Source organism: Miscanthus floridulus, chromosome 19 (genome assembly GCF_019320115.1).
Source record: "Miscanthus floridulus cultivar M001 chromosome 19, ASM1932011v1, whole genome shotgun sequence".
In the NCBI taxonomy this organism is placed as follows: Eukaryota; Viridiplantae; Streptophyta; class Magnoliopsida; order Poales; family Poaceae; genus Miscanthus; species Miscanthus floridulus.
Window position 1 is genome coordinate 94,408,749 of NC_089598.1, and position 26,398 is coordinate 94,435,146.

A 26,398-nucleotide genomic window follows, 5' to 3' on the forward strand; every position below is an offset into this window, starting at 1 on the left:
GAGAGTGACTGGGCCTGCCAAGAGCACGACAATGCACAACCGAAGGTCGGCTTCCTCCATGCCGAGCTCAAAAGGGAGATGACCCAGAAGCTAGAGGCTAAGAGCGTTTCTGCCGAGCTAGCTGTGGATCTCACCGAGGTGAGGAGAAATCTTTAGGCAGAGAGTGATGAGCTCGGTACCCTGAGCGCCGCCCTTAGAGTGGTCTACGACGACCTTGAGGTGGTGCGGTCGAAGGAGACCCGCTCACTCACGGCTCGTGCCGTCGAGATCACGGCCTAGGTGTGCCAACTCGAGAGTGAAAGCTCTAGTTTGGTTTTGGTGAATTGATGAAACCCTAAGTGCTAACCTAGTTTATCAAGTGATCATGAGATAGGTAGCACACTCCAAGTGGTGAAGCAAATGAAGATCATAGCATGATGATAATGATGGCATGGTGATGATCAAGTGCTTCGACTTGGAAAGAGGAAAGAGAAAAACAAAAAGCTCAAGGCAAAGATATATTTTGTAGGAGCTATTTTGTTTTGGTGATCAAGACACTTAGAGAGTGTGATCACATTTAGGTTTGATAGCCATACTATTAAGAGGGGTGAAACTCGTATCGGAATGCGGTTATCAAAGTACCACTAGATGCTCTAACTCATTGCATATGCATTTAGCATCTAGTGGAGTGCTAACTCACTTGAAAATATTTGTGAAAATACGCTAACACATGTGCACAAAGTGATACACTTGGTGGTTGGCACATTTGATCAAGGGTGGTGAAGTTTGGGTGCAAGGGTAAGAAACTCCACTGGTGAAGTGTCCGCCCGTAGAGTGCGGATAGTCCGACGGTGCCACCGGCGCCCTAGACAGAAAAGACGGAGGTCACTGTGTGTGACCGGACGCTGGACTCGGTTGGACCAAAGCGTCCGGTCAGTGGCAGCAGAGGACACGCGTTCCGGTCAAGTGACCGGACGCTGGATCCAAAAGCACCGAACGCTGACTGCCTATGTCCGGTCACGCTGACTTGGCGGTACAATGGCTAGGGTTTACCACCGGACGCTGGGCTATGTCCGGTCGAGGTGGACCGGACGCGTCCGATTGAGGAAAACCGGTTTTAGACCCTTACTGTACTCGACCGGACGCTGAGGCTCCAGCGTCCGGTCAGTTTTGCCGGAGCGTCCGGTCAGCTTTGTAGCCATTGAAATATGACGAACAGCATTTGAAGCTAGTGACATGTGGCGTCCATTAGTGGACCAAACGCTGAGTCTAGGGTCTAGTCAGTTGGACCGGTGCGTCCGGTCAGAGCGCAGTATGCCCAGTGAAGGGGTATAACGGCTCTATTTCATGGGGGCTTCTATTTAAACCCCATGGCCGGCTATGGCTCATATCTTTGGCCATTTTCATTGACATAGCAACCTTGTGAGCCTAGCCAAAGCCCTCCCACTCATCTCCATCATTGATTCATCATCATAGTGAGATTGGGAGTGATCCAAGTGCATTGCTTGAGTGATTGCATCTAGAGACACTTGGTGTTTGTGTTTCGCTGCAGATTTCACTTGTTACTCTTGGTGGTTGCCGCCACCTAGACGGCTTGGAGCAGCGAGGATCGTTGAGTGGAGGGTGGTGATTGTCTCCGGCTCCGATCGTGGTGATTGTGAGGGGTTCTTGACCTTTCCCCAGCGGAGCGCCAAAAGGTACTCTAGTGGATTGCTCGTGGCTTGTGTGATCCTCATCTTGTGTTGGTTGTGCAGCACCCTATTGCAGGTTTGGCGTGTGATGCCAATTAGCGCGTGAACCTCCAAGTGAGTGAATCGCCACAACGAGGACTAGCTTGCCGACAAGCAAGTGAACCTCGGTAAAAATTATTGTGTTCATCATTGATTCCGAGGTGATTGGTCTTCATTGTTGTTTATCTTTGTGATTGATTGGTTCTTCATCTACACGGCGGTATAACCCTCTTGATCACTCTCTTTACTTTACCGCAAACTAGTTGACAAGCTCTTTAGTGTAGCTAGTTGTGAGAGCTTGCATGCTTGGTTGGTGTGGCTCTTTAGTTAGCCTTTGAGAGCACACTAACATAGGTTAGTGTCATTACTCTTGTGTGAATTGATACTATCTAAACTAGAATTGTGGTAGGTGGCTTACATTTTGAGTAGGCTAGCGCAACACTTGCTTCGCCTCATAATTGTCTAACCATTTTGTTAAGTATTGTTGTAGAAATTTTATTAGGCTATTCACCCCCCTCTAGCCATTAGGACCTTTCAAGTGGTATCGGAGCTGATGTCACCGTTATTTGAGGCTTAACAACTTTCAGTGTTAAAATGGCTCAAATCAACAATACCAAGAAGCCACCCTAATTTGATGGTATAAATTATCCTTATTGGAAGTTAAAAATGACCACACATATCAAGTCAATCAACAGAAAGGTGTGGAAGGTGGTAGAAACCAAAATTGAGATTAGTGATCCGGAGAATCCCACCGCGGCCGAAGAAGTACTTTTCCAAAACAATGATATTGCTCTAAGTGCTATTCATGATGCAATTGATGAAAGAACATTTGAGCAAATCAAGAATATTGAGATGGCACATGAAGCTTGGAAGAAGTTGAAAGAATCATTTGAGGGCACTCAAGCCGTGAAGGGTGCAAAGGCATACATCCTCAAAGAAAAATTTGCAAGCTTCAAGATGAAGGAGGATGAAAGTGTGCCGGAGATGTTCCATAGGCTTCAAGTGCTTATCAATGATCTCAAAGCACTTGGGGAAGAGGTGAAGGACAAAGACTTCTCCCACATATTCTTGAGATACTTGCCTTCAAGATTTGGTACATTGGTCACCATTCTAGTGAGAAGTGGTTTGAACACCATGACACCAAACCAAGTATTAGGAGATATAATGACCGATGATACCTATAGAGATGATGATAAGAAGGAAGAAAAGAAGGAGAAGAAAGATGAGAAGAAAGATGAGAAGAAGAAGAGCGTGGCATTCAAAGCCACATCATCCAAGGGTAAAGCTAAGCAAGAAACATCAAGTGAAGAAGATGAATCATGGGATGATGATGATGATGAGAAGATGGCTCTATTTGTTAAGAGATTTGGTAAGTTCATGGTGAAGAATGGTTACCATGCTAGAAGAAAGAAGTCTTCATCCAAGAACAAAGAAGAGTCAAGAAGATGCTTCAAGTGTGGAAGCAAAGATCATCTTGTTGCTCAATGCCTATACAATAGTGACAATGATGATGACAACAAGAAGAACAAAAAGGACAAGAAGGAAAAGAAAGAGAAAAAGGACAATATGGCCTTCAAGAAGAAGAAGGGTGGTTCATATGTAGTCACTTGGGATAGTGATGCTTCCTCAAGTGATGATGATGATAGTGATGATCACAAGACCACCAAGAAGAAGGTTCTTGCAAGCATTGCCATCAATGAGAAGCATTCTCTCTTCAAATCTTCATCATGCTTCATGGCTAAGGCCACTAAGGTACAATCTTGTGATGATGAAAGTGATGAAGAACATGATGATGATAATGAACATGAAAATGAAAATGATAGTGATAGTGATGATGATGAACCTACCAAGAATGAATTATTTGATATGCTAGAGGATGCTAAAGAACACTTTGACATTAAAAGAAGGGAATGCAAGAGCTTGAATAAGGAGGTAAAAGCCCTTAAGCAAGCCCTTGATGAGCTCAAAGCAACTCATGAGAAGCTAGAGGTAGCCTATGAGAAGCTTGGCAAGGCTCATAAAAAGCTTGAAAAAACTCATTCCACTTTGCTTAATGAACAAGATAAAAAGAAGCATATTGAAACTTGTGATGTAGGTGTAACTTGTGATTTAATTGATACATCACTATCTATGCCTATCATTGTTGCTACTACTAACCCTTCTTGTAGCACTTCCACTTCCACATCATCTAGTAGTGATGGTCTCACTTGTGATACCTCACTAGTGGTTGAGAATGAGAACCTCAAGAAGGAGATAACTAAGCTCACTCACACCTTGGCTAAGGCTTATAGTGGTGAGGACCGCTTGCTTATGATCTTGGGTAGCCAAAGAGCTTCTCTCTACAAAGAGAGATTGGGCTATACCCCCAAGAAAGGCAAGGCGACCTTTGCTCCTCACAAGACAAGTTTTGTGAAGAACAATGGTCGGTTTTGCACTAGTTGCAAGTAAGTTGGTCATAGAGAGCATAAATGCACCAACAAAAGCAAAAATACTAATGTATCCTCCATTAAGCTTAATTCTTCCTATATGCTTGTTAAGGGTACAAATGGTGTGAAGGCTAAGTTCATTGACAAACCATGGATGGGCTCAAAGAAGAAAGCCATTTGGGTGCCAAAGAGCTTGGTTACTAACCTTCAAGGACCCAAGCAAGTTTGGGTACCTAAAAAGAATTAATCTTCTTTTATAGGTCAATTACAAAGCCGGAGGAAGGCATTGGGTTCTTGATAGTGGGTGCACTCAACACATGACCGGAGATGCAAGAATATTCAACTCAATCAACGCCAATGGTAATGATGGTTATGATAGTATCATATTTGGTGACAATGGCAAAGGCAAGGTCAAAGGGCTTGGTAAGATTACAATATCCAATGACTTGAGCATATCCAATGTGTTGCTAGTAGAGAGCTTAAATTTCAACTTGCTATCCGTGGCTCAATTATGTGATCTTGGATTCAAATGCATATTTAAAGTAGATGATGTAGAGATCATAAGTGTAGATGGCTCTAACTTGATCTTCAAAGGCTTTAGATATGAGAATCTATACTTTGTTGATTTCAATGCTAGTGAAGCTAGATTGTCCACATGCTTGTTCACTAAGTCTAGCATAGGTTGGTTATGTCATAGAAGACTTAGTCATGTTGGAATAAAACAATTGAATAGATTGATTAAGCATGACTTAGTTAAAGGCTTGAAAGATGTTGTGTTTGAAAAGGATAAGCTTTGTAGCTCTTGTCAAGCCAGCAAACAAGTTAGAAATACTCATCCTAAGAAAAGCATGATGAGCACTAGCAAAGCATTTGAGTTATTGCACATAGATTTGTTTGGGCCAACACAATACACTAGTATCGGTGGAAATAAATATAGATTTGTGATAGTGGATGACTACACTAGATACACATGGGTATTCTTTCTAGTAGACAAAAGTGATGTGTTTGCAACGTTTAAATCATTTGTCAAGGGCATTCACAATGAGTTTGAAACAACCATCAAGAGAGTTAGAAGTGACAATGGTAGTGAGTTCAAGAACACTAGAATTGATGAGTTATGTGATGAATTTAGAGTTAGACATCAATTCTTGGCCAAGTACACACCCCAATCAAATGGCCTTATTGAGAGAAAGAATAGAACACCCATTGATATGGTAAGGTTTATGCTTAGTGAGTACAATGTGAGTCAATCTTTTTGGGCCAAAGCTATCAGTACGGTTTGCTATTGTAGCAACCGCCTCTATTGTCACCGATTGAAAGAGAAGACACCATATGAGCTCTTGAATGGTAGAAAGCCCAACATTGCATATTTTTGGGTCTTTGGTTGCAAATGCTATATCTTGAAGAAAGGCACAAGATTGGGCAAGTTTGATAAGAAATGTGATGAAGGATTCCTACTTGGTTATTCCACTACAAGCAAAGCATATAGAGTTTGGAATTTGGATAGTGGTACTCTTGAGGAAGTTCATGATGTTGAATTTGATGAAACCAAGGGTTCACAAGAAGAGAATGAGAACTTGGAAGATGTTAGAGGCATTCAACTTTCAAATGTCATGAAGAACATGAATATTGGTGAATTGAGGCCTAGGCAAGTGATTGATGATGAAGATGATCAAGTGCAAGTGCTCTCCAACTCAAATGTGCAAGATGATACAAATCAAGCTAGTGCAAGTGACTCTCATGACATTTATCAAGATCAAGTGGCTAGTACATCATCTCAACCCAATGATTAAGCAAGTGCAAGCAATCAACTTCCAATCCTTCAACCAACCAATGTTGCAAGAGATCATCCTTTGGATACAATCATTGGTGATATTTCAAGAGGTGTACAAACAAGATCAAGATTGGTATCATTTTGTGAACACTTCTCATTTGTGTCATCCATTGAACCGAAGAAGATAGATGAAGCTTTGAGGGATATTGATTGGGTGAATGCTATGCATGAAGAATTGAACAACTTCATAAGAAATCAAGTATGGGAGTTAGTAGAAAGACCAAAGGGACATAATGTGATTGGAACCAAATGGGTCTTTAGAAATAAGCAAGATCAAGATGGGATAGTAGTAAGGAACAAAGCAAGATTGGTAGCACAAGGCTATACACAAGTTGAAGGTCTTGACTTTGGAGAAACATATGCCCCGGTTGCTAGATTGGAAGCAATAAGAATCTTGCTAGCCTATGCTTGTGCCCACAACATCAAGCTCTATCAAATGGATGTCAAGAGTGCATTTCTCAATGGTTATATCAATAAAGAAGTATATATTGAGCAACCTCCTAGTTTTGAAGATGACAAGAAGCCCAACCATGTGTACAAGTTAAAGAAAGTATTGTATGGCTTGAAGCAAGCACCTAGAGCATGGTATGAGAGATTGAGGGATTTCCTACTCTCTAAAGGGTTGACAATGGGCAAGGTTGACACTACTCTTTTCATCAAGAAGATTGGAAAAGATCTATTTGTATTGCAAATCTATGTAGATGACATCATATTTGGATAAACCAATCAAGATTTTTGTGATGAGTTTAGAAAGATGATGGCTAATGAGTTTTAGATGTCCATAATTGGAGTGTTGAGTTACTTCCTTGGTCTTCAAATCAAGCAATTGAAGAATGATACTTTTATGAGTCAAGGCAAGTACATCAAGGACATGATCAAGAAGTTTGGCATGATTGATAGCAAAGTCATTAGCACACCAATGGGAACCAATGACAACTTGAATAGTGATGCAAGTGGAAATATGGTAGATCAAAAGTTGTATCGGTCTATGATTGGGAGCCTACTCTATGTGACCGCATCAAGGCCAGATGTCATGTTTAGTGTATGCATGTGTACAAGATTTCAAGCCTCACCAAGAGAAAGTCATTTGAAGGCTACAAAGAGGATATTGAGGTACTTGAAGCATATACCAAATATTGGTTTGTGGTATCCCAAAGGAGCAAAGTTTGAGCTAGTTGGTTACTCCGACTCGGATGATGCGGGATGCAAGGTTGAAAGGAAGAGCACCTCGGGCACATGTCAATTGTTGGGAAGATCACTTGTTTCATGGTCATCAAAAAAGCAAAATAGTGTTGCATTATCAACCACCGAAGCCGAATACATATCCGCCGGTAGTTGTTGTGCACAAATACTTTGGATGAAGGCCACTTTGAGTGATTTTGGAATCAAGTTCAAGAAAGTGTCATTGCTATGTGACAATGAGAGTGCAATCAAGTTAACCAACAATCTGGTTCAACATGCAAGAATAAAGCACATTGATGTCCACCACCATTTCATAAGAGATCACCAACAAAAAGGAGACATTTGTATTGAGAGTGTAGGCACCGAAGATCAACTTGCCGACATATTCACCAAGCCATTGGATGAGAAAAGGTTTTGCAAGATAAGGAATGAGTTGAATATATTGGATTTCTCAAATATGTGTTGATGCACCCCCCACTCATATGACATGCCTCTCCTTCGAGTAATCCAAGGTAAAAGTTGATTGGCATGGCATACATCCTTGCTAAGGACATGTTTAGTGCATCTAGTCATATTTTCAATCTTATTAGGACCTTTCAAGTGGTTCTATTTTATTAGACTCATTCATGAAAATCAAATAAATTTGATGTTTATATGGTATCACTATTGCTTCTATGCTTGACATGATCTAGTGATAGCATATGACATGTTTGTGGGCTTGTAAACCTAGTGTTTAATCTAGAAAATGAGCTATAAGTGTTTAACTCAACATGGTACAAGATAACCCTTATTTGGAGGTGTGAAGAAGCTTGTCCTTAGATCAAACCGAGTTAAATATCTTTGGTAAATGATCTAGACTACACCAAATTTGGGAAAATGATCCTCACCCCATTGATTGACATTGATAATCTCGACCCTACAAGTAATACTATCTATATTTAGAACCTTTATGGTCATTGATGACAAAGGGGGAGAGAAACAAAGATGTGGGGGAGAGAAACAAAGATAGTGAAAAGGGAAAGAAACATAGATTTCTCTTGACATATGACATAGGGGGAGAAATATGAAAAAGGAAAGAGATCAACTAAAATTTTGAGCACACAAGTAGGGGGGGCAAGCTCATGAACTTGTATGATGTATTTGAATATGCATTTCTTATGTTTGCTTGCATGACACAAGTTCTAAAATTCAAAATATCCATACTTGTGTGATATATGCTAGTTGTAAGATTGAATGATGAAATGAAATCACTAGACAACTTTCATTTCCAAGTAAGTCTTTACAAGTGGTATCTTTCTAAAGTATATTTCCAAGTGGTATTAAGCTAACAATGGTGCTAAGGATGATATATTGGTGCACTCCAATTAGTATCACGCTTCAAAGGTCCATCTTTTATACCTTAGCATCATTTGGTAGACATTGACTCCTATATTTCCTATCTAAGCATATGTGCAAGCTTCAATCTAAACTCTTAGCACATATGTAGGGGGAGCAATTGCTACCATTTGGGGTTCATGAAACTTGTCCATATCCTTTTACACATGGTAAATATGCTTGGACAAGCAACATGGATTCAATTGAATTTTAATTCATATCTTTGTATAAGGGTTGTCATCAATTACCAAAAAGGGAGAGATTAAAAGCTCTAGTTTGGTTTTGGTGAATTGATGAAACCCTAAGTGCTAACCTAGTTTATCAAGTGATCATGAGATAGATAGCACACTCCAAGTGGTGAAGCAAATGAAGATCATAGCATGATGATGATGATGGCATGATGATGATCAAGTGCTTCGACTTGGAAAGAGTAAAGAGAAAAACAAAAAGCTCAAGGCAAAGGTATATTTTGTAGAAGTTATTTTGTTTTGGTGATCAAGACACTTAGAGAGTGTGATCACATTTAGGTTTGATAGCCGTACTATTAAGAGGGGTGAAACTCGTATCGGAATACGGTTATCAAAGTGCCACTAGATGCTCTAACTCATTGCATATGCATTTAGGATCTAGTAGAGTGCTAACTCACTTGAAAATATTTGTGAAAATACGCTAACACATGTGCACAAGGTGATACACTTGGTGGTTGGCACATTTGATCAAGGGTGGTGAAGTTTGGATGCAAGGGTAAGAAACTCCACCGGCGGAGTGTCCGCCCATAGAGTGCGGACAGTCCGACGGTACCACCGGCGCCCTAGACAGAAAAGACAGAGGTCACTGTGTGTGACCGGACGCTGGACTAGGTTGGACCGGAGCATTCGGTCAGTGGCAGCAGAGGACACGCGTTTTGGTCAAGTGATCGGACGCTGGATCCAAAAGCATCGGACGCTGACTGCCTGCGTCCGGTCGCGCTGACTTGGCGGTACAGTGGCTAGGGTTTACCATCGGACGCTGGGCTGTGTCCGGTCGAGGTGGACCGGATGCGTCCGATCGAGGAAAACCAGTTTTAGACCCTTACTGTACTCGACCGGACACTGAGGCTCCAGCGTCCGGTCAGTTTTGCTGGAGAGTCCGGTCAGCTTTGTAGCCGTTGAAATCTGACGAACAGCATTTGAAGCTAGTGACACGTGGCATCCATCAGTGGACCGGACGCTGAGTCTAGGGTCCAGTCAGTTGGACCGGTGCGTCCGGTCAGAGCGCAGTATGCCCAGTGAAGGGGTATAACGGCTCTATTTCGTGGGGGCTTCTATTTAAGCCCCATGGCCGGCTATGGCTCATATCTTTGGCCATTTTCATTGACATAGCAACCTTGTGAGCCTAGCCAAAGCCCTCCCACTCATCTCCATCATTGATTCATCATCATAGTGAGATTGGGAGTGATCCAAGTGCATTGCTTGAGTGATTGCATCTAGAGGCACTTGGTGTTCGTGTTTCGCTACGGATTTCGCTTGTTACTCTTGGTGGTTGCCACCACCTAGACGGCTTGGAGCAGCGAGGATCGTTGAGCGGAGTGTGGTGATTGTCTCTGGCTCCGATCGTGGTGATTGTGAGGGGTTCTTGACCTTTCCCCGACGGAGCGCCAAAAGGTACTCTAGTGGATTGCTCGTGGCTTGTGTGATCCTCATCTTGTGTTGGTTGTGCGGCACCCTATTGCGGGTTTGACGTGTGATGCCAATTAGCGCGTGAATCTCCAAGTGAGTGAATCGCCACAACGAGGACTAGCTTGCCGACAAGCAAGTGAACCTCGGTAAAAATCATTGTGTTCATCATTGATTCCGAGGTGATTGGTCTTCATTGTTGTTCATCTTTGTGATTGATTGGTTCTTCATCTACACGGCGGTATAACCCTCTTGATCACTCTCTTTACTTTACCGCAAACTAGTTGACAAGCTCTTTAGTGTAGCTAGTTGTGAGAGCTTGCATGCTTGGTTGGTGTGGCTATTTAGTTAGCCTTTGAGAGCACACTAACATAGGTTAGTGTCATTGCTCTTGTGTGAATTGACACTATCTAAACTAGAATTGTGGTAGGTGGCTTGCATTTTGAGTAGGCTAGCGCAACACTTGCTTCGCCTCATAATTGTCTAACCATTTTGTTAAGTGTTGTTGTAGAAATTTTATTAGGCTATTCACCCCCCTCTAGCCATTAGGACCTTTCAGAGAGGAATACCCTTCGCGTCGGGGTCAATCAGTCCTTCACGATTGCTCATTCTTATTAAGGGGACAACATCGATCTGGAGGCGATGAGCCACGGCTACGCGGCCGGTTATGAAGTCCACGAGCTGGAGGAGATAGAGACAGCGGTGGATCCCCTTTCGCAGGACCTGGCGGACAGGATAGAAGGCATAGTTGTCCCCTGAAGGGGCTACTTAGTTAAATAGGTCGAGCAGTCGTTTTTGTAATAAGCGAACAAGTTCCGACCCTTTTGTTTAAACAAGCTTGTTATTTTGTTTCGTTTGAACAAATTTGTTCTTTCTTCCTTTTTATGTGTAAAAAATGGGTTAATGCGTTCTGACCCTTCCTATTGTTAAGATCGTAGAGTTCGAGGTGTGGGCGGGAAACTCTGGTCACGCTGGTAAGCAAGAGTGCCATAGCCGCTGGGGCGTAGGTTTCTCGCAGGCCGGGCGAGGTGGAGCGCAGACCCAAGGATCGGGCGAGGCGGAGCGTAGACCCAAAGGTCGGGCGAGGCGGAGCCCGTGGCCTTGGGGTTGGGCGAGGCGGAGTCCTCCCTCAGAGGCCGGGCGAGGTAGAGCGCAGACCCAAGGGTCGGGCGAGGCGGAGCTTGCGGCCTTGCGGTCGGGCGAGGCAGAGTCCTCCCCCAGAGGCTGGGCGAGGCGGAGCGCGGACCCAAGGGTCGGGCGAGGTGGAGCGCAGACCCAAAGGTCGGGCGAGGCGGAGTCCTCCCCTAGAGGCCGGGCGAGGCGGAACCAGCCCTTTAATGTCGGACGAGGCGGAGCTTGCGCACCTGGGGGTCGGTTGGAGCTGTAGTCGCGCTCTTGACCGCTCGGACATATTGACGTTGATGATTATTAGCTCCTTCTCTTCGGGTACCCTAGTATCGGTCCCCGACAGATACGATCTTCTCTGCACCTATTGTTAAGTGATCAATTTAATTTGGTAGTGTTGTCCAAGCATGTCACACGCATATATTGACATACTGTAACTGCAAAATGATAGAAGATACAAGTCCTTCGTACTTAATGTCCACTGGTATAAGGCAACAGCTATACACATAGGTTGTAAATTTGTAACCCAAGGTTTTCTCTGGGATATGGTGACATACTTCTCTTGTGATCACGTCACTCATGCCAACTTTGCATAACTCTTTTCTCCCCTGATGATTTTGTTGTATGGACTTGAATCATCCATTTCAGAGACCCCTCAGACATCCCTTGGGGTAGCTATGGAGCTGAATATGTTGTTGAATCGTCTGGAGTTTTCACAACTATTGAGAAAGCATCAGCACATTTGAAGGTTTGCTTACTGCCTTATACAAACCATTCTATGAACTACCCCAAGTGACTAAATAATCGTGTGTTCACTTGTCTATCTCTCTCTGATATAATGAGATTATATCTTCTATAGTGATGATTGGTTTTATTTTGGTTTTTTTCCTTACCATTTCGGTTTCTAAAAAGTTGCTAGCGACATAGAATGCCAGATTTAATAATTAGGATCCAGCAAAATGTGGTCTGGATTTTTCCTCTTCTTTTTTTGGGTGGGAATTCATAGCATACTTTTTGTTTCTTTGGTACATCAGCTAAGAAATATCTGCCATCATATTTTACATGCATCATAATTCTGAGATTTCCACTGTTGGTTAATAGGGTGGTGCAAAGAAAGTGGTGATATCTGCTCCATCAGCAGATGCTCCTATGTTTGTGGTTGGAGTAAACGAGAAGAATTACAACCCCAGCATGAATGTTGTCTCTAATGCAAGTTGTACCACGAACTGCCTTGCTCCCCTTGCCAAGGTTGTTTTCCTATTTCCCTAAATCGCCTCTCTTTTTTCTGGATTTGCGTGGAATATGCTAGGTACGAATCATAGCTATTTCAGTAAGCTGTTTTTTAGTGTTCCATGCCCTTTGGATGCCGAGTATCTTCCAGTTCTGCCACTGCAGTATCACTGCTCATCACTTGACATGCTAATATACATCCATGCTCTGCATGTTGTCAACGGGGATTTTGGCATTGTTGAGGGACTCATGACGACTGTCCATGCTACAACAGGTTCCATTCTCCTCTTCAGGATTTGTCATAAGAGACATGGGAGACTGCTGAGTTGTAAGTTACAATTACCATAATTTTGTTTTGCATGTGTTCAGCCACCCAAAAGACTGTTGATGGTCCTTCAACGAAAGATTGGAGGGGAGGACGTGGTGCTGGTCAAAACATCGGCCCTGTTCGCTTGTCTTATGAGCCGTACTATTTCAGTGAACGAATAGTGTTTTTCTCTCACAACAAATCAACGAATAGTACTTTCAGCCATGGCTTTTCAGCAAAGCGAACAGGGCCATCATCCCTAGCTCTACTGGTGCAGCAAAGGTTTATCTCTACTCAAAGGAAGAGACCGGAAACTTCTTTTGTACGGGGTTCTTAGGCCCTCCACAGCGTGGTGCTTGAGTGGTGCTAGAATAGGAGAGAGATGATTGAAGAGTTACTCCGCACGCTGCAGCCAGTGGTGCCAGTTCCAGAAAAATGAGGAGCGACGCAACTACTTGCTCCAGTGCCCAAACTGTAAAAAATCATTTCGTTGGCCTGCTAAACACACCAAAGCAGCTCGTGAGTCTTCGTCCTGGCAGCTTTTGAGTACTTTTTTTCTTACAACGTGGGTCCCAGAGTGATGCCTCCAACTCTCTACACATTGCAACAATTGGGAAGCGCTGCTAGTTGTACATGTGGGACCCGATTTTGTTGCTGGCTCCACTCCCACGCTGTGGAGGGCCTTATGTTCTATCTCCTTCCTATGTTCCAGGCTGTTGGGAAGGTCCTTCCTGCATTAAATGGGAAACTCACTGGTATGGCCTTCCGAGTGCCAACACCGAATGTATCTATTGTCGACTTGACTTGCCGGATTGAGAAAAGTGCTTCCTATAGATGTGAAAGCAGCTATCAAGTATGCAAACTGAATTTATTTTGTTCTTGCACCTTGCGATACTCAATTGATGATTACACTCTTTATTTGAGCAGTATGCCTTTGCTACATTCTTTGTAACCAAGTTTGGCTGGACTCACGTGCTCTCCACTGTGCCTTAGAAGCCTTTTAATCAATTAGGATTTAGCTATGCAATCGGTGAAACTAACAGACTTCACATTATTGATAAATTCAACTTTTCTAGACAAGTTGCTCTTCTATGCAAGGAAGATATTCAACATCAGTTGGCGACGAATCCTATTGTGGTGGACAATTAGGGCTAGGCCTTTTTTTTCAGTCTTGTTTGGGTATTGCTATTTAGGTGTCAGTGGGCGTTTCGAAGTCGGAGTTGTATTTTCCTTTGGAAGTCGGAGTGGATCAGAGGGGTGCGCTGTTTCGACGGCTGCCCCCTCCGACAGTCGTTGTTGTAAAACGTTTTTTTGTAACTTTCTCTCTCTTTTTCATCGTCTAATAAAAATCTGCCAAAGCTCTTGCCGCCTTTCTAAAAAAAATATAAAGATATAGGAGAGATACAATTTGTTTGACATAATTTTTTTTTTTGAGGAAACAGAGGGGCTTGCCCCTATTGGATTGTTTGAGGACATAATTTCTCTAGCTTACATACCACAGAAGATACAAGGAATAAGCAAAGGTATGGAGAAAACAAAAACGTGCAAACAAACCAGTAGCACGGGACGAGGATAATTACCCTGCTTTACACCCTCCTTGGGAAGACACTTTAGCAACCTCCTTGGGAAGACGAGTTGCGGACATGCTGTATATCAGAAAAGCTGTTGACTCTGCCACAGCACAGAGAGCCAAATACTTATATTTCTCCATCCATTGAGTGGTCACAGTTCTTGAAAACACTAGAATCAGAGCCAACACAACATGTTTTGCCACCGCGCCCAGGCCAAGTATGAAAAAGAACATTTTTTGATGTTTTTCCCAATTTTCTAGGGAGCTGGCCACATCAAAGAAGGGAGAAGATAGCAGTGGTATGTAAGCTAGAGAAATATAGAGCAATGCCGCGGCACTGAACTCCATAGGAAGTTTAGTGGCATTTGCCATATCTGATACATGGAAAAACTCATAGAAAAAATGCAGCAACTTCCATGATAGATATGACATGTAGAAGTCTTTGGTAGAAATAACTTCACCCACAGTACTCGACTCTCCAACTAGGTCCAGGTATACAATGTTGTATCTATCTGACCACACCATATCAGTAACCACAGCCCTTCTGCCAGCAACAATCCCAGTAGATTTGGGTATGTTTTTATTTCCCAGGTCTGATTGTCTGTATTCATGCCTCCTCACTTTAGAAATGTCAACCAGTACACAATAATCTTGACCAAACTCAGTAAATATCTGAACTGTCACCTCTTTAACTTCAGTAGCAAAAAGGCCACCACCAAAAGCAGCCCGTTCGGCAGGCTGGCTGGTGCTGGGGCTGGACCAGCCAGCCCAGCCAGCCAATTCCAGCCTCCAGCCGTAGCCAGCATCCTCCGGCCAGTAGCTAGTGTGCAAGCGTTCAAAAATTGGCGCCAACCAATTGTTACTCATGCTGATTTTAAACTTTCAAATTCAAACTACCATGCATTTCTAGATCATGCTGTTTTACAGTTTCAACCAAGAATTTGAACCAATAATTTACAGTTTGCAACTCAAACGTTATAACAGTTTCTCACGTAATGAGGCTACATGCCCGTCAGGTCCAATGTTTAAACATATGAAAAGGGACTGAGGTTTATGATCCATCCGAGACAACAGATGAAAAAATTATTTGTTCTGGGAACAAAGGCCACCAAAGATAGATTTTACATCGGCTACAATAAATACAAATGCTGGGGCGAGCTCAATCTTCCTCCTCATGAATCAGTGCGAAGGAGAATGGGGCGAACTTGTAACCATCGCCTTCATAGAACTTGTTCTAGAACTCCACCCAGTGAAGCCGCGGCGCGTGAAGGAATGCACTCTGGGTCTCCATAACAAGTAAGACACCCACCATGGCAAAGACGAAGACGACGCCACCAATAATAAGGGCGAAAATATTGTTAAGCCTACAAGAAACAATTGCATTTCAGAAAGTGCCAAAATGTAAATACGAAATAAATATATTGGTTAAATTAGCATTACCTTAGAGCCCAAAGGTATGAAGCTGTGTTTGAGACTGCACCAAGAACAAATTCGATCGTGTGAATCAGTTGGTGAACAAAAACTTCACTGAACTCAAACTCCCCGTGGTCATGTGCGTCCTCATGATGTTCCCCCAACTCTGCTCCCACTGATTCATCAGTGCCCTGAAGCATAGCGTACTGGTGACCTTGGTGCGTCTGATTGAAAAAAAATACAAAAACAGTCATTATAAAAGTAAACTGCAGCCACAAATCATCAAGTCACCGATAGAATAATACTATATAAACATGCTTGATGTTGTTGCATCTTTAATAAAAGAGGTTTTGGAATCAACATCCAAGGTACAGGCACCAAAGCAAGCAGAAGTAAAACAAGCTGCATTTCAAAAGGCGAATGGTTAGGCATGATAGACCACTAAACAACTGGTTCTCCGCAAGGTCATCTATTGGCCACAAAGAAATTTTTAACAAAACTAAGTACTGTCATATCCCAGATTCTTAAGTTTTTTAAATAAAAACAAACTCTTGGGGACTACAGCAAGGTTCCAACTCCAAACCATGTCATAGAATTGTAGTACTACAGATACACAGATAAGTGAAGCAAAATGCAATCAGGACTAGTGCACAAACCTGTGAAGCTAGTTTCTTCTCCCGGAATATCAGATAAAGCATTGCAAGTAACAAACAAATTCCATGGCCCCAATCACCAAACCTGACAGCAAATAAGAAAGGGAAAGTCACAATGGTGAATACTCCAGGATTTGCTTCTTGATATTTGGCCACATTGTACCACATGGAACACAGCATTAGCACTCATCCACCTTACAGTATTGAGCCAAACCTCATATATTGAGCCAACTTCGGATTTGCTAACAACAGTAGCACGCTGAAGAGTATTAAGACAAAGTCATTCCAAATAGATGAGCTTAAATCTTTCTTCATAATCTTGATAAGACAATTACTCACATGCTCTTTAGTTGTGTCAGACAAAAATTATCAAGACAAATCCTTCCACTTTAACAACCATGCCAGTAGCACCTTATGGTCCTACTGAAGCAGTGCTTGAAACTGATGACGACAAATCACAGTAAAGTAAAGTACAGGCTTGAAAAGAGGTGAAGAAAATTCATAGAAGGTGCACTGCTGTCCAGTTAAAAGGAGTTGGAAGCAGTTAAAAAAAGTTGGAAGCAGTTGCAAGCAGTTGGAAGGAGTTGCTGCTGGTGGCTTGGGAGCGCTGCTGCTGGGCCACTGCTGTGCTAGCGCTGGCCACATGGCCTTTGGGGGCTACTGGCACGCAGGCCTGTTGCCGCTGCTGCTGGCCACTTGGGCTAGCCCGTCGACGCCGTGGCCCATGTCTTGTCGCGTAGGCCCAGGTAAGCAGAGAAAGGGGCGTCTGGCTCCCGTGCTCGAGAGAGAGAGACGTGGGGTCCGCCGTCTGTACAAGAGCCTCCCGTTGTTGCTCGGCTTTCTGCCCATTGGTGCGCTGCCCATTGGGGGGCCTGGAGGCCTGGCCGAAGGGATAAGGGCAGTGCCTCCCTCTCCCTTTCTGCTCTCTGGTTCCTATTTGTATTCTTGCATCCTGTGAACCAAGAATAGAGAACATGCTCTCTTCCACCTCTCTCACTCCCAAGCATTTGTGCTCCGTTCAAGTGAGAGGTCCAGATCCAGTGATTGATCTTGAGAGCTTCAAGAGCGTCTCCTCCCTCTCCTCTCCTTCCTCAAGCGTGGTGCTCATTCTTGAGAGGATTTGAGGGAAACCCTAGTGTGTGCATTTGTGATTGCATATTTGGTGGAACTAGGTGGTGATTGCGACTGTGGATTTCTTGTTACTCTGGGCGATTGTCATCACCTAGACGGTTGGTGATTCAGTGATTGGTGAGGGGATTTGGTGATTGTATCCGCCCCCAATCAAGGATTATATTTGTGAGGGGTTATTGACCTTTTCTCCGGCGAAGAGCCTAAAGGTACTCTAGTGGATTGCGCGTGGCTTGTGTAATCCCCATCTTGTGTTGGCTGTGCGGCACCCGATTGCGGGTTAGGTGTGTGATGCCTATTAGCGCATGAACCTCTAAGTGGGTGAATCGCCACAACGGTGACTAGCTTGCCGGCAAGCAAGTGAACCTCGGAGAAAAAATCTTTGTGTCATCTTGTCTCCAAGGTTTTCATTGATATATTGATTAATTATCACTTACCACGACGGTATATATTTTTACCTCACTTGTATTATAATTCATTGATATACTTGTCCTGTGGTAGCTGCGAGTTTCTTTGCCTAGTTTTTTTTAACCTACTGTAACAAGTTGTAGCTTGCTAAAACCAGTAGCAACTAGTTGTAACTAGCTGCAGTCAGTTTTCTCTCTAGTTGTTAAACTTAGTCGAAAACCAGTTGCAGCTTGTTGTAACCGGTAGCAACTAGTTGTATCCAATTTTCTCGCTGGTTGTTTAACTTAGTTGAAACCAGTTGCAGTTAGTTGGAGCCTGTTGTACCCAGTCGCAACCAGTTTTCTTGCTAGTTGTTTAGGACAGCTGTAACTAGTTGTTTTATTCTTTACTAGCTTGCTCACTAGTTGTAGAGAGTAGCAACTTAGCTTTTGTGTGACATAGAGATTGTACCAACTAGAATTATGGATATGTGGCTTGCATTTTTAGTCGGCTAGCGCAATACTCGTTTCGCCACTTATTTGTCTAACCTCTTGTCTTAAGTGTTGTTGTAGAATTCTAAAATAGGCTATTCACACCCCTGTAGCCATTTCGGACCTTTCAACATGCTCCCAAGCGCTGACCCACGAAAAGGACGGGTGCTACCGTCTGACTGCAACTGCACGCGCCTCTTTTTTCTTTGTTTTCATGCCACGCGGGTCGGGGTCCGTCTAGACGGACGGATGTCCTCAACCAAGTATTACCGATTTTTTTAGGTTAAGTTTGAAAATATGAAAATGATGGAAGTAGATTCATCTCGAAATGTAAAAGTTTTATAAAAATATATATTGACTATATTTTATAAATATTTTATTGAAGAAAGTAACCATCAAAGTTATTTTTGAAGACCGTGTTAATATCCAAACGACTTCTTTAGGGATGTGGAGAGAGTAAGATACAATAATTACAATTAATATAGTTAGAAAACATATTTTTGTTAAAGTATTCTATCTTTTTTATAGTCGCTAAGTCAAACTATCCTAGTTTTGCTCAATTTTATATAAAAGGATAACAACATCTATTACATGAAATAAGTATGTTATGAAAATCTATTTTATAATATATTTAGAGATACTAAATTGGTGTCACAGATATCAATGGTATTTTGTATAAATTATTTAAATTTATAATAATTCAACTTAGAATAACTCTATAAGTTGATTTAACTAAAACGAGGAATAATAACTAATGAAGTATACCGTTCGAATACACGGACATATGGTGCCTGCAAATAGAAGCAGTATGAATAGCTATTCAAAGCGAATGAATATGCCTCCAGCTCATCATAGGTCCCAGGGTCGAGTGACAAATTAAATTACTATTCCTTTTGTTCTAAATTACAAGCCATTCTGTCTGTTTTTGTTATATGGCTTTTGCGGCACATATAAATATATATTATTATATCTAAGATACTCTCTTTGTCTCTCAATAAATATATTACTAGAGTTGTCTTAAGTCAAACTCTTTAATTTTGACCGATTTTAAAAAAAACGTTAAAGACTTATGGTATCAAATTAGTATTATTAGATTTACCATAGAATATATATTTTATAAGGTGTTCATTTTATGGCATAAATCTTTTTCTATAAAGTTAGTCAAAACTTAAAAGATTTGAGTGACACAAATTCTATAAATTGATTTATTTGGGGACGGAATGAGTATATAATAAAAGCTACATATCTAAAAAAGTTAAAATAGCTTATAATTTAGAATCGAGAGAGCAGTACATATGCTTATGATATATCGGTAAATTTTAATGATAGCAACAAAAAAAAACAAAAAAAAAGCCTTGATAACTTTGGAGACAACTCCGGCACCAGCAATTCTCCCTCCTTCCCTTAGTTCAAATATTTGCCCTGCATCACATGAAACAAGAAAATATATAAGGCAAAAGGGTAAATTTGTCCTCCAAATCTTTGACAAACGTGTACCACTCGGTCCCTTCTTTTACTCCATCTGTCCATAAAAAATGTAATTATGGGATCTGTGCTGGTCAAGCTAGCTCAAGTTTAACCAAGTTTATAGCAAATAGTATTAGCATTTATGCCTCCTAATAAATTTATTATGAAAATATATTCTATAACTAAGCTAATGGTACTTATTTTGTATCATGAGTGTTAGTACTTTTCTATATAAATTTAGTCAAAGTTCTACTTGTATGACTTCTCGAAAAACGAGAATCACATTCTTTTATGGATGGAGGGAGTACCAAATCACTAGCCGTGATTGACTGATTGTACACCAACATAAGCATTTAGGGGTGACCAAAATGCATGATACCCAATCTCTGAACCCGAATTACCCGAACCCGAAGTAACCGATCACAATTTCAGATAGTGACCATAAAAAAACTAAATTAGTTCGGGTTTGTTCCTTGGTACCCGAATTACCTGAAATATCTCAAATCTTTGCTCTCCTATTCCTAATATGAAGACACGAAGTGGTTCAATACAGTGTAAATATATTACCTAGTATGGTTCATTGTAGATCTATGCTAGCTTGATAATTGATTTGTGTTAATTGATATGAAGACATGACGAGATTTGAAGAACTATTGTTTATTCTTTTAAAATACTACTAGAATTCTGTTAAAATTAAGTGTTTTTGTCAATTTCAGTTATATTGGGTAAAACCTGAACCCGAACCCGAATTATCGAGTGCCCGAATTTATATTTTAGGTAATGCCTTTTAGGGGATGAAACCTAAATTTCCAGTTACCGAACCTGAATTTTTCAGGTTACCCGAATACCCAAATATCATTAGATTCTTCATTGATTATATTTTCATAGTATACCTATTTGATGTCATAAATCTTTATAATTCTTTGTAATTATCTCTATAATTCTAGTCAAACTTGAGATGTTTTGACTCTCTAAGAAAGTTGGGAATGACTTATAATTTAGAATGGAGGGGGTAACATATATAATAATGTTTCTAAAAACAAGAACAATACAGAAGTGGTTCTATCAGAATAGTGACTAAAAACTATTTTGTGACCAATCCATAGAATTGTGTAATTGCATGGCAAAAGTTTGCATTAAAAAAATCAGTGGTACTGTACAAATTTATAACAATATGTTGAAGCATTCATGTGCCGGTCCATTTTATATCACAACTATATGTATTCCAACACGCACAGGACAGCACGGGCACACGGCACGGCACACCACCAACAGTTGCGCTCCGACACCTGGCACGAGTCGAGCACGGAGCCCATCACCGTCGCCGGGGTCGGGCCGGGACGGACTAGACGAGCAGCCTCAGGCCGACGACGGGTCCGTACGTATTCTTTCCGAGTCGGCTACAGGAGGTGTTAACCCATCGGAACATAGTACAACACATATTTCCTCCCTATATTACTCCGTCTCCCTCACCAGGCGGCAGGCAGGTAATAAGTGGAGGCGTAGCCGGAGACTTGGAGGCTGGAGCGAAGCCAACATCGACGATTCGACGCAACAAACGCTGTTCGCTTAATCCTGTGCCGCTGCCCGCTGTCCCCTTGTTCACGATTTCCAAATTCACGACTTCGATTTCTGACGAATTGCAATCTCGCACACGGTACGTACGATCGACCAGCTTCCACCTTATTATCTATACTCCTAAGTCCGATTGTGTTAGATTTCCAATAGTTTTGAGGTAAGCTAGCCAACTAAAGTGGCACATGTAGGATTTTGGCAATGTATACCAAAACATCGTTGTGTGGAAAAGGTGACAGATTAAATAATAATAATAATAATAATAATAATAATAATAATAATAATAATAATAATAATAACATTCAATAGCAAACACATGCATGTATGATATTTCATTCAATTGCGAACATTTTCTTGAAATTCAAGGAATGAATGGAGAAAAATGGCTGCACGTCAACCATATCTACATATTACATTATTGTTCTTCGACCTTATATTTGTATAGTTGGGCTTTAATTTGTCTACTATATAATGATCCTTTGTTTTGTTTGTTACTTAATATTTGTTCTGATATTGTTAAACTAATGGCAGTACTACCCATTTTGCAGATGACAATGGTGTTCCGAATTATGGTTGCAATGTGTCTGATACTTTGGTTTATAAATTTTATGATGGAACTATACAAGATACTTTGTCCCAAAGATTGTTGGCTTTTCAAATTAGGTGTCATAGAAGTAGTAGTAGTAATGACCGGATGTGTTATTTATCTTGCCTAATGTAAAGGTAAGGTTTCAAATTCAAGTGGAAAATGGCAGTCATTGGATCTTGCCTGGCGTGAAGAGAAGAGTAGAGATTATTTAAGTCTGATCGTCTCTCTCTCTCTCTCTCTCTCTCTCTCTCTCTCTCTCTCTCTCTCTCTCTCTCTCTCTCTCTCTCTCTCTCTGGCTCTCTGGCTCTGCATAGTTGGATGTTTTGAGATAGACCAGGAAAAAAAGTTATGCACTTTGGTTTTGGGAAAGAAATAATATGAGATTTTGTTGGACGAAGGTTAGCTGTATGGAATGATCTACAACAGTTCAAGCTAGATGTTTGGTTGTGCGATGACATTGATGATGATTAGTATTTTTCATGATTGGTAGTATTTTTGTTGTCCCGTCTTTGGGCTCTCAAGGCCGACAAAGCAACAGTTTCAGAAAAAAATAGGCCGACAGAGCAAAATGCGTAGTGGGCCTCATTGATTCGGTCTGACTCAGGAATGCCAGAAACTATCCCGTCTGGATGACCTGGGATTCGTCTGTGAATCTTGATCAAAACTGGCTGAAAAATATTATTCTGACTGAATCGTTGTGAGAGAAAAATATTATTCCGACTAAAAAATAAAGTGAATAAGCTAAATATAGGGTAAGCCGAACGAGGCCTAAAAATCCAAATTATCTCACAGATGTGACTTCGAGAATCTCCCGTTTGGATGATTCACAGAATTTTTTTATTAGAATCCCAGAATCTTCCGTGGATTCAGACGGGACCTAACTTCATTCGTTATTCTTTCCCTGTTTGGCTCTTCGGCTCTTGGCTAGTTTTTTTCTTCTTTATTAGAGAGGGAAAAAAATGAATATGCAACTCTCTTGAGCTATGATCAAACGGCGTTGTAACATTACATCACTTGAACGCTACAGATGAGGTAAATGAGATGGAGGTGACCAATTCCTCCGGCCGAGTTTCAAAGAGACTAATGAGCATACATTAGGGTGCAATCTAAGTTTTTTTCTAAAAACATTTCAAATCCAGTGTCTCTCTATAAATGCTCAAATGGATTCACTTGACAAGAAATAGCAAAATCTCATTTAGGCCATTGATCTAGATTCTTCTTGAAATGAACTAGAATCACTGCAAAACATCTATTTGGGTGATTCCAATTCCTAATTAAAAACAGAGAAATTTTTTTGGACGTTCCATGGAGAATCACTTCACTAAATAAAGTGTTTGGTAGGGATTCGCAAAATTCACTTGAGAATCCGAAACATTTTTGACATCCAAACACATCCTATGCTGAGTTTATATCTCACTTGTAACAAAGAAATAGAATAGTTTCCAGTAGTGCGGGAATGTTTAATCGAAAGCCAAATAAAATTACTTTGAAGACCCAAAAGCCATTTAACAGTAGTGTTGTGAGCCCCTTATAAATTCTATATTTATGAACAAGATGAGCAATGTTGGCCTCATGTATGAGGCCAGATTCTGTGGAAGTTCCGACGAGACTCTACGGCGCCACTGCAGAGTGATGGACGGCGGAGGTGGGGGGTCGCGCGCTCGCCCGACGGCGCGATGACTGACCGGTGCACGCTAACTTCCACATAATGCTTACAACTAGCAGAGAATTATGTACAACAACTCACTCCTGTGCTTCCGAGATACTCCAAAGTCCAAACTCCGATCATGTGATGGTGTCGTTGCTGTTTAAATCCAGAGACTAAAGTTGACAGGTGTCACATTAGATGTCATATGGGGGTGTCACATCGAGTGTTCGGATAGTAATAATAAAACAAATTACACAAGTCCTCAGTAATCCACTAGACGAATTTATTAAGCCTCATTAATCCGCCATTAGCACATGTTTACTGTAGCACCACATTGTCAAATCATGGACTAATTAGGATTAAAAAATTCGTCTCGCAAATTAGTCTCGTGTATTTAGTTTCATAATTAATCTATATTTAATACTGTATACATGTATCGAAACATCCGATGTGACAGATGCTAAAGTTGAAGAGGAAAAATAAACACAGCCCAGTTGACTCACCATCCACCCGTGCTCCTTATCTCACAGAGTGTTTCTTTTTTGTTTTGTGACTCCTCATCTCACATATTTCAGACTCTTCAGAGTCCAGATAGAACTATGCTACTCCCTCCGTCCTATGAGTGTCATTTTTTTACTTTTAGATATGTTATTTGATCATCCGTTTTATTTAAAAATTTTATATAAATATTATATATTTTGTTATAACTTATTTATTATTAGAGATATTTTAATAATAATTTATTTATTTTATAATTTAAACAAATTTTTTAAATAAGAAGAACGGTGAAAAACGTTCTAAAAATAAAAAAATACTTTTTTTTACGGAGGAGCAAGTACTACTAGCAGTAGCGTATAAACTCTCAGCATGACATATCTGACCTTGACCTCGCTCGGGTCAGCAGGACGTCACGCCTGCAAGGTGCATTGCACCTCGGTTACCGCGGGCCCCACCGGACCCCACGGCACAGGAACACGACGGGCCAGCGGCGCGGGCGCGCGGCAGCAGCGAAAACAACATGTGATCGGTGTGGCCACAGGCCCCCTGGGCTGGGCGGCCGGCGGCCGCCAGCCCGCCACGCCACGACCTTTGCTTCCGAAACCGGGCAACCGAACGCAATCGGAACGAGATATCAGATATGTTCGCCTCGCCGCCACCGAATCGATATCATCACAAACCATAAACACGTACGAAAGGTATGCAAATCTCGGAGGATAAGAGAGAGCAGTAATTCACCTCCATGGGAGTGACTAGATGAGCAAACCACATCATCATAAAAAACAAGATATTTACATCTCTGCAGCTAGCGGAGAAACAAACAAAGCTGCACGAATTAAGCAAGCTGTGGTGAAGAAAACTAATTGAACACAACCAAGAGAAACTTAATCGACTCTGCTGATTACCCTTTTTTCTTTTTTGCTGCTGCTGCTGCTAATCTTCACTTCCCCCCTTCCCTCTCCATGATCTCTAGCTTCCATTCCATGCATGTGGCATGGATGGCCGTAGCCGTCGTACCTTGATCACTGGTCAGCTACTTTACTTTACTTATTGCAAGCAAAGAAGCCATTAGTGCTGGTGTTAGCGGCGGACACCGGCGGCATGTGCGGCATCTGGGCCGCCTGGATGCTCTGCAGGAGCATCCTGTCCTCCGCCGACGCGGTGAACCCGTGGCCATGGGAGGCGAAGACGTCGCCGCCGCCGCCTTGCAGCAGGCCGCCGTTGCCGTAGCCGAATGGCGACGACGACGCGCCGGTGTACTGCTGCTGCTGCCTGCGGAGCTGCTCGTGGAGCGTCGGCGCCGGGTGGTGGCTGTGGCTCCGGTGGAGCTGGTGGTCGAAGGACATCACGGCCGAGGAAGCAGGCGGGAAGCCGTAGTCGGCGGCGAAGTTGATGACCGGCACGCCGGCCGGTGCCCCGAACGCGCCGGCGGGGGGTGCGGGGATGCCCGTAAACTGCTGCACCATGGCGCGGAAGTTGGCGGTGTCCGTGTTGAGCAGCGTCACGGGCGCGCGCCGCGACGCACGGGGACCGCCGCCGCGCCGCCGCCTGCTTCCCGATCCGGGGCCCCTCCACCCCGCGAAGCTGCTGCTGTGCCGCTGCCTTGGTGGGGCTCCCGCCGCTGGACCCGCCCGACGTCGGGCTCGCCACGGCCGCGGCAGGGGTGGTGCCGAGGACGTCCGCCGCGGCGTCGTCGGGCAGGACCGCAGCCGGTGGCGTCGTGGTGGTGGTGGTAGAGCGCGACCCACTGCGCGAAGCTCGACCCGGTGTCGCTCATCGCCATCGACGCGCGCAGATCGGAGCCGAGCAGCCGAGCGTGAGCGCTGCTCGTCGTGTGTGTCGGAAGAGGAGTTGGACAGTGAGGCCGCGGGGCTCGGCCATTTATAGTGACCCGGCCCGCGGTCCACCGGACGTTGCCATCCGTCGGATCGACGTGCTCCTCCAGTCAACGCCCGAGATTCGCCAACGTGTCGGGCTCGCTGGACGTAACCCGTTGGAGCTCTGCTCCCATCACCCACCTTCCGAGAAGCGGAACAGGTGGCGGCACGTCGTCGTCGCCGGGTGCTTGGGGTTGGCAGCCGGCCCATGCGCGGCTGCTTCCGGCTGGCACGTCGCTGCAGCACGGCGAGGCGTCTTT

The 26,398-nt window shown here is 42.9% G+C and overlaps 3 pseudogenes; 1 reads left to right on the forward strand and 2 right to left on the reverse strand.

The window, feature by feature from the left end:
- Positions 1-9,253: 9,253 nt before the first annotated feature.
- On the forward strand, positions 9,254-13,991 carry LOC136526406 (glyceraldehyde-3-phosphate dehydrogenase GAPCP2, chloroplastic-like; annotated as a pseudogene).
- A 1,580-nt stretch (positions 13,992-15,571) lies between these two features.
- LOC136526407 (V-type proton ATPase subunit a2-like) lies at positions 15,572-17,204 on the reverse strand (annotated as a pseudogene).
- A 7,769-nt stretch (positions 17,205-24,973) lies between these two features.
- On the reverse strand, positions 24,974-26,059 carry LOC136527611 (VQ motif-containing protein 22-like; annotated as a pseudogene).
- Between the last annotated feature and the right edge of the window lie 339 nt (positions 26,060-26,398).